The sequence below is a fragment of the Solanum dulcamara genome, chromosome 11 (genome assembly GCF_947179165.1).
Source record: "Solanum dulcamara chromosome 11, daSolDulc1.2, whole genome shotgun sequence".
Taxonomy (NCBI): Eukaryota; Viridiplantae; Streptophyta; class Magnoliopsida; order Solanales; family Solanaceae; genus Solanum; species Solanum dulcamara.
Window position 1 is genome coordinate 10,657,073 of NC_077247.1, and position 8,309 is coordinate 10,665,381.

At 38.1% G+C, this 8,309-nt stretch overlaps 1 pseudogene; it reads left to right on the plus strand.

The window, feature by feature from the left end:
- The first annotated feature begins 4,055 nt into the window (after nucleotides 1-4,055).
- Nucleotides 4,056-4,172, plus strand: LOC129875414 (5S ribosomal RNA; annotated as a pseudogene).
- Nucleotides 4,173-8,309: the final 4,137 nt, after the last annotated feature.

Genomic DNA, 8,309 nt, shown 5'->3' on the forward strand with positions numbered 1-8,309 from the left:
TTTTGGCGTGTTTTTGGAATAAGTATGTAGAGCCATCTTTCTTTTCTTTTGGCATGTCTTAGATGTAAGTTATGAATGATATGTATGTGATATTTGGGATTCAATCAATTCATAAAGCCCTGAATATAAGTCGAAACTCTCATTTACTTTTGATGTTAGAACTCCTGCAATAGCTGGATTGTTGCCTTTAAGTCTTCTATGTGAAGAAAAGTACTACATGTAAAGCCTATCTCTTCTTTCCTTTAGAATGACTTAATTTTAAGTAAAATGATATATGATATGGGTTTAGAGGTAATTCCATTTATGAGCTCTGAGTGTAGCTGATGAGTTGTAGTCACTTCTGAACATTAAAAGTCTGAAAGTAGTCAAACTACTATTCTCGAGCCTGCTATATAATGAATAGTAAGTGGAGGTACCAGCTCCTCTTTTTAAAGGCTCTGAAATGACAAATGCGTCTGATTGCATAAGTTGCGTCTTTGACTAGATAAATTGTGTTTCTGATTGCATAAATTGTGTGGTATTATCTTGATGCATGTCTGTGATCCCTGAAGCCCCAACTGATGTAAGACCTAATGACATCTAAAGGAGTACCTAGGATAATTACTCCCCTGGTCTTCAGGTGATGGCTCACTTGACTGTTTCATTGACTCTCAAATAATAACTTAGTCGCATATGGTTTCTTACTACTCTACTCGTGCATACTGTAATCCATCCTTCCTCGAGTCCCATGATTGGTCGGGAATGTTATCGTGTATAGTTTTACTACTTTTTTCACTGCATCCCGGGTCGGATATGTACAGTTCCATGCACGAGGAGACAATTTCGTACGTGAGGTGTGATAAATGTTATATGTTATGACGATACAATTATTCAATGAGTCCCGAGCCGGCTGTAATATAATGGTATATGTTGCAAAATAAGGAAGAAATATCGAGTCCCTTCTTAGATGGCCGGATTTAGTATGTATATTATGATGGTACTCTATAGACGTACACCACTCCATTCATCGAGTACCTCACTAAAGGGTCGGATACTTTATGTAGACATGCATATGAGATTAGAGTGATACATTTGTGACCCTGAGCCCCATAGTGAACTAGATGTAATACGATGACATACATGATAAGATCATAGCATATACAATGATATGATGTCGTATATGATGATATGATGAAATAAAATGCATGATGATATGATGACATGTGAATATGAGGAAATGATTATGAAACCGAGTTCACGAGAGGGCTGGGCACAATATATGATGATGTATATGATTACGTGTCTTAAGGTATAGGTACAATAAATTGTTAAATTATTATACTTGTCCCCTGCATCCCATTTCAATTATGGTCTCAGTTATGATGTGTTATGCTTTACATACTCAGTACATGTATTGTACTGACCCCCTTTTTTCTTGGGGGGCTGCAGTTCATGCCCACAGGTACATGTGTTCATTTTAGAGATCCGTCAGCTTATGATTTCCTCTCAGCTATGTTGGCAGTGATCCACTATTCTGGAGCCTAATTTTTGATACTGGTCATGTAATATGTATATATTTGTATATTCAGAGGTACGGTAGAGGCCCTGTCCCACCATATGATATAGTTAATACTCTTAGAGGTCTGTAGACATGTGTATGTCGGTTATTTGTAAGTTTATTTCAATTTTGCACATACGACTTATTGCAAATGTTTTTGTGGTATGGCAGCCTCGTCGGATTGCATGCCCTTTCATATTATGATACAGGTGAATGAGGCTACAGGTTTATGGAAATTTTTTTGACCCATTGGAGTTGTGTATAGTATCACATCACACATAGTTTAACTTAAGTGTAGCTAATAGGTATGTATACAGTGGTCCAAGTCGGACCCCAGTCGCGGCCTATGGGGTTGGGTCATGACAGATGTGGTATTAGAGCAGTTCGTCCTTAGAATGTCTATAGACCGTGTCTATTAGAGTCTTGTTTATTGGTGTGTTATGCACCACATCTATAGATAGGAGGCTACAGGACATTTAGTATGTTATCTTTCTTTCATATCTAAGATCCTACAATAGAGCCGAGTCATAGGGATTGAAATTTCTCATACTAACTTGTGATTTCAGCAAAAGAACAATATCGATAAAAGGAAGTAACTGACGATATTGGAAGTTACAAAGAACACAGGTAAGCAAAGGCACGAAGGACCTATGTCAGGTAAGGTGTTGCAATACAATTGATATATAAAGTTGGAAAATGAAAGGAAAAGTAGACAGGAAAGTGCAACAGGTGCAGTTTGAGGGGACATACAAGGTAAGTCCATTTTTATACTGCTAATATGGGTCCCCTATATGGCTGCGATATGAGATGATATGAATATATATGCGTGCCCTGGGTGGCTACGATATGATACGATATGAATATATATATGTGTGCCCTATGAGGCATTATTGGTATTTTCTACGTGGAACTATTGAGATAGTAAGAAATATAGAGGAAACTCTGCCAAACGTTTCCTAGAAATAAGAAGAGAATGAGATACAGGGCTGTAGTATGTGTTGAAAGGTTGTGCTCGCAACAATGGTGAGATTTGACTAAACGAGTATGGCTGACCTCGAGAAATAAGTTAATTGCTGAGTTAATGGCAATAGAAACAAGGAGGTTGATACTGGTATAGTAGAACGAAGTTAGAAAGGACCTATAAGCCAAAGAACATAACTCAGAGAGGACTGATAGATCGGGATAAAATGATATAGTAAGGCATCGCCTGAATTGATACATAGGGATAAACTATGACAAGTTATAGTTAAAGGAAGTAACAGTATGATTAAGACAAGAGTACGTGGGATAAAGAATTGTGACAGATATGAAATGTTAATAAGGCAGCTTGTGAAACATTAAGGATAATACTAACTAAGAAGGGTAAGTAGCCCATAGTGAGAACCATGAAGAAAGTCAAGCGGTGTTATACTATGGAACTGAATGCAAATAGGGTACTAGGTGAAATAACAAAAACCATTATGAGAATAAGTAATGCTTAGTAAGGAAATAACTAAAAGGTATGATGTGGTCCATGCGAATGGAATGTAATAGGGGTGAAACGGAAAAGCAAGCTATGGAACAAATAAGGAAGATTTATCGATTTCTGTAAGGAAAGTTTCGAATAAAGGTTATGTGACGACAAAAAGGATAGCTAGTGCAAGGAAATAAAGAGTAATATAGAATTCGTTGGGCCCAACCAAAAATGGATATGAGCTGGAGGAATAATATAGAAGTTCTAATATAGGCATTCAAGATAGATGTGATTAATTAAGTATGAGTACCGAACAAAAAGAGAAATAGACAGTCATGAATTGAAAGTAGAGTATGATGAAAAGGTAATACGATAAGGCCCCTACTACAACAAAGTTAATATGGTTATAAGTAGGATTAGAAGTGAGCCTTAAGCACATGACAAAGATGAAAGTTCAGGAGGCATAAAGAAGTACTGTGTATACGTGACTCCACCTTGATGATTAGTAAGATCCTGTAAGGAGAGGGAATGTCAATTTGCAGAACAACTGTTATATTACGAGGTTATTATAAGAATAAGTGGTACCCACTGGAATAAGGTTAGTATAATGACGGAGCTTAAAACACGAATCATCAAAGTATATGTACTCCCGAGTGGAGAATTTGAACCAATTATGAGCACGAGCTAATTACTGATTGGGATGAATGGAATGTGGCTTTGAATGCACTGCTACATTATGGATATTACTCGAGTATCAACCATTAGATGAGATTTTATACGATATATTGTGAACATTAAAGCACCCTATGGTTGTGCTAGGGTTTTCTATAAAGGCAACCTAACGTGGGGATGATTTAACAAAAAATGTAGATATAGTGCAGCACGTTAAATATGTTGAAGTAGAATCATTCACGTGTGAATAGCTGAAAATAAATAGAGGGTGACATGGGTATACCCTAGAAGGGGGGAAGTGGACAAGAGAAGTACAAGCGTAAGGGAAAATCAACTGACGCTATCGTATATAAATGGGAATGCTTAAACTTCAAACGAGACCCTATAAGGGATGGATGCGATCATACCCGCACTAATGCATCGGATTTCATCAAAACTCCGAAGTTAAGCGTGCTTGGGTGAGAGTAGCACTAGGATGGGTAACCCCTTGGGAAGTGAAAAAGGCAACGAAACAAGAATGACAAAAAGAGATTGTAAGTGCGTGTTAGTGCAATGGCACATATAGAACAGAGTAAGCCAAGAGTAGAAAAGATTATGACTAAATTGGAACGCACCTCGTGCAAATGACACAAGAATAATTATGCAGCCTATGAGCATTGGCATACTAAGCGTAAGATCAAGTGATTACTCGATAAAAATAAATTAGTTATAACAATGTGATTGCCATACTTAGAATCTATTCAAGTAAAGTGTAAGATGGTTCGAGGCAGAACTATTAATCTATAATTGGTATTAAGGACAAAAGCTATGACGAAGCCCTGACCTTGATTAAAGGAGGTGAACTGCTAGTATAGCGATGCTAAGGCATTTTTTGAATTTCTCTAAGTACCTACACATGTTTGTGTAAGAACTACTACATAATGTATGGTAATAAAACTGGAAAAAAGAGAAGTTGCATAACATACCTAAAGTGCTACAAGTTGGATTAAGAGGAGTTGTATAATAGCTTAAATAAAGTGGAGCATCAGAGGCTTGATAGTATTTTACAGGGGATGGGAATCCCGACTCAAAAATGGAAGGCAATTAAGGTAGGTTATAGCGCAAGCTGACCTCGCACTCTACAGAAGTATAAGTTTATATGGGTTATGATAGATAAAGCTGCCTATGAGTGAGACCTACCATCCGGTTTGAAACAATACATTCAGTTTTCATAGATCAATGCTCCGCAAGTATATAAATGACCCTCCCAGAATATTTCCCATGGAGGAGGTCTACATAACAGAGAGTTATCCTACGAGGGGCAGCCTATTGCCATCCTGGATCGGCAGATTAAAAAGGGTTGCGAACTAAGGACGTAGCTTTTGTCAAGGTGCTGTGGCAGAATAAGAATCATGAAGAAATAACTTGGGAAGCTGAAGAGGACATGAAACAAAGGTGTCCGTACCTATTCCCAATGTCTACAGGTAAACCCCCACTCCTGGAACTCGTATATTAATTACTTGGATGAAAATGTATGCTATTGCAATAGAAAGGAATCTCCCAACAGTTTGTATAAAGTCTTAGGGAAGTTTTATTCAATATACGGGGACGAATATTCTAAAGGGGGGAAGGATGTTACACCCCACACTCTCGAGCTCGGAATGTCTCTTAAGTTCCTTAGACATTATCATGTGAGCCGGATAAGCTACGACACTATCAAACGACTCTAAGGAATATTTCACAAAACCTTTAATTATACGAAGTGAGGGGTCATGTGGCTGCAACCAGAAGCACCCACACCCCTTTTAAAATACATTTAGGCCCTGCAACACATCACCACACACCTGCAGCATCACTCCACACACACAACACCCCATTTCGACTACAATGTAACTACGACGACTTCACTTTTGATTGTTTCTATTGTCGGGCATTTCCATGAATTTTTTTATACTTACAGAAGTATACAAGGTATATAATATCCTACATAACAACCCCATAAAGTACAAATTTAAAGGAGAAGTCTTACCTTACCCGAAATTAGCCAAAACTCGCCAAAACTTGCCTCGAAACTTCTCTAGTCGCACTGAAACTGTGTTTACTGTTTGCTGTCCATTTTGTGCTGCTACAAACCCTAACTTCAAATTATTCACACCCTCATAACATTTAAAAATCCTTAAAAAATGTGGGAGAACATAATCAAGCCATAGCTTATCATATGGCTTCCCAAACATGCTGAAAATTAACTTCGGAACCTCCTTGAAGTGGCTGAAATATTGTGGCTCTTGTTACTCATTTTTGCTGCCCCAAATGGGTAAGTTACGTTATTAACCACCTCCACTTGATAGAAGAATACCTTAGCTAATTAATTTACAGAGCGAAATTGGGATGTACCTTTTTTTTTCTCCTTAAGTCGTCACCCTTTTCCTTTAGCTTTTAGGGTTTCTTTTCCTTTGCTTTTGCTGCCGATTTTTGGATAGAACTGAAGTATAAGTCCCTATATACATATATATATGGTATTAGGAGGTTACACGTGTCATACCCATAGGATGACACGTGTCCAGCCCCTATTGGGCCACAGATCCATGCCTTACCCCTAGGCTGCCACGTACTCTCGAGCTGGAAATGTCTCTTAAGTTCCTTAGACATTATCATGTGAGACAGATAAGCTACAACACTATCAAAAGAATCTAAGGAAGGGAGAATGTGTTACCCCATAGTAGAGAAGGTTGGAAATAGAGTCATAAGAATCCGAAAGGAATTGGAGGCTAAATAATGAGTCGTAGGACTTGATTGACCCACGTAAGCTACCAACTTATAGGTCTTACATACTCGAGCTACTTGCGGACATACTAAGCTTAAGTAGAATGATTACATAGGCTCCTAAAATAAGATGAGATTACGAACTCACGAGGAAGGGGAAAAGACGGCATATGGCATCCAATGGAGGAGTGACATGTGGAAGCACCTCAAGCAAGCAGGTGACCCACCTGTTTGGGGTCAAGTAGGTGACCTACCTACTTGGGGGAGGTGGGCCTCACTACCACGTGGCAGCCCCTCCTTCAATGCATGGATACGGTGGCCCAATAGGGGATGGACACGTGTCCTCCTTAGGGGATGATATGTGTCAGCTCTTGGGACCATATATATGTATGTATATGTAACATATATTTCAGTTCCTGCACCTAAATCTACAGCAAAACAAAGAAAACAAACCGTAAACTTGGAGAGAAAAGTGTGGCGGCTAGGAGAAAAAAAATAGGTAAGTCCCAATTTCGTTCTGTAAATTAATTATCCAGCATATACCACAATGATATGGAGGTATTAGAGGTATAAAATCATGACTTGGTGCAGACAAAATGGACAGCAAACAGTCCACACAGTTTCAACGCGACTAGAGAAGTTCTGAGGTGCGTTTTGACGAGTTTTGGCTAATTTCGGGTAAGGTAAGACTTCTCCTTTAAATTTGTACTTTATGGGGTTTTTGTGTAGGGTATTATATAACTTTAATACTGCTGTAAGTATAAAAACGTTGTGTAAATTCTCGACAATAGAAACAATCAAAAGTGAAGTCGTCGTAGTTAAATTGTAGTCGAAATGGGGTTATTATGCGTGTGGGGTAATGCTGCAGGTGTGTGGTGATGTGTTGCAGGGACTAAATGTATTTTAAAAGGGGTGTGGGTGCTTCTTTTTTCATCCAAACGACCCCTCATTTTGTATAGTTAAAGGTTTTGCGAAATAAAGACTAGAAACCCTATTTTGGTATTACAATTTTCAGCAAGTTGGGTGGAGTTTATATTGTGTAATGTTGCCATGTTTTACTTGTATATGAGCTGGAGGTTGTTTTTGTTGGTTGGATGTAGTTATTAGGTATGTAATTGGGAATTCGGATAGGGCATATTATAGGGGAGATGCTGCCCAATTTTCGGTAAATCTTTAAACGAGTTAAGGAACTAGTCGAAGAGGCGAGTGAGGAAATGAGTTATGTGAATACTAAGGTTCAACCGAAGGCACTGAAAAGTGTAAGGTTGTTGATACTCTTCTTGCTTACATGTTAAATAGGTTTGGAGGATGACGTCGTGGACTTGATTAAGAGAAGTCCATACGAGGTATGTAAAGCTTTCTTTTGGCGTGTTTTTGGAATAAGTATGTAGAGCCATCTTTCTTTTCTTTTGGCATGTCTTAGATGTAAGTTATGAATGATATGTATGTGATATTTGGGATTCAATCCATTCATAAAGCCCTGAATATAAGTCAAAACTCTCATTTACTTTTGATGTTAGAACTCCTGCAATAGCTGGATTGTTGCCTTTAAGTCTTCTATGTGAAGAAAAGTACTACATGTAAAGCCTATCTCTTCTTTCCTTTAGAATGACTTAATTTTAAGTAAAATGATATATGATATGGGTTTAGAGGTAATCAAACTACTATTCTCGAGCCTGCTATATAATGAATAGTAAGTGGAGGTACCAGCTCCTCTTTTTAAAGGCTCTGAAATGACAAATACGTCTGATTGCATAAGTTGCGTCTTTGACTAGATAAATTGTGTTTCTGATTGCATAGACTATATTTCTGATTGCATAAATTGTGTGGTATTATCTTGATGCATGTCTGTGATCCCTGAAGCCCCAACTGATGTAAGACCTAATGACATCTAAAGGAGTACCT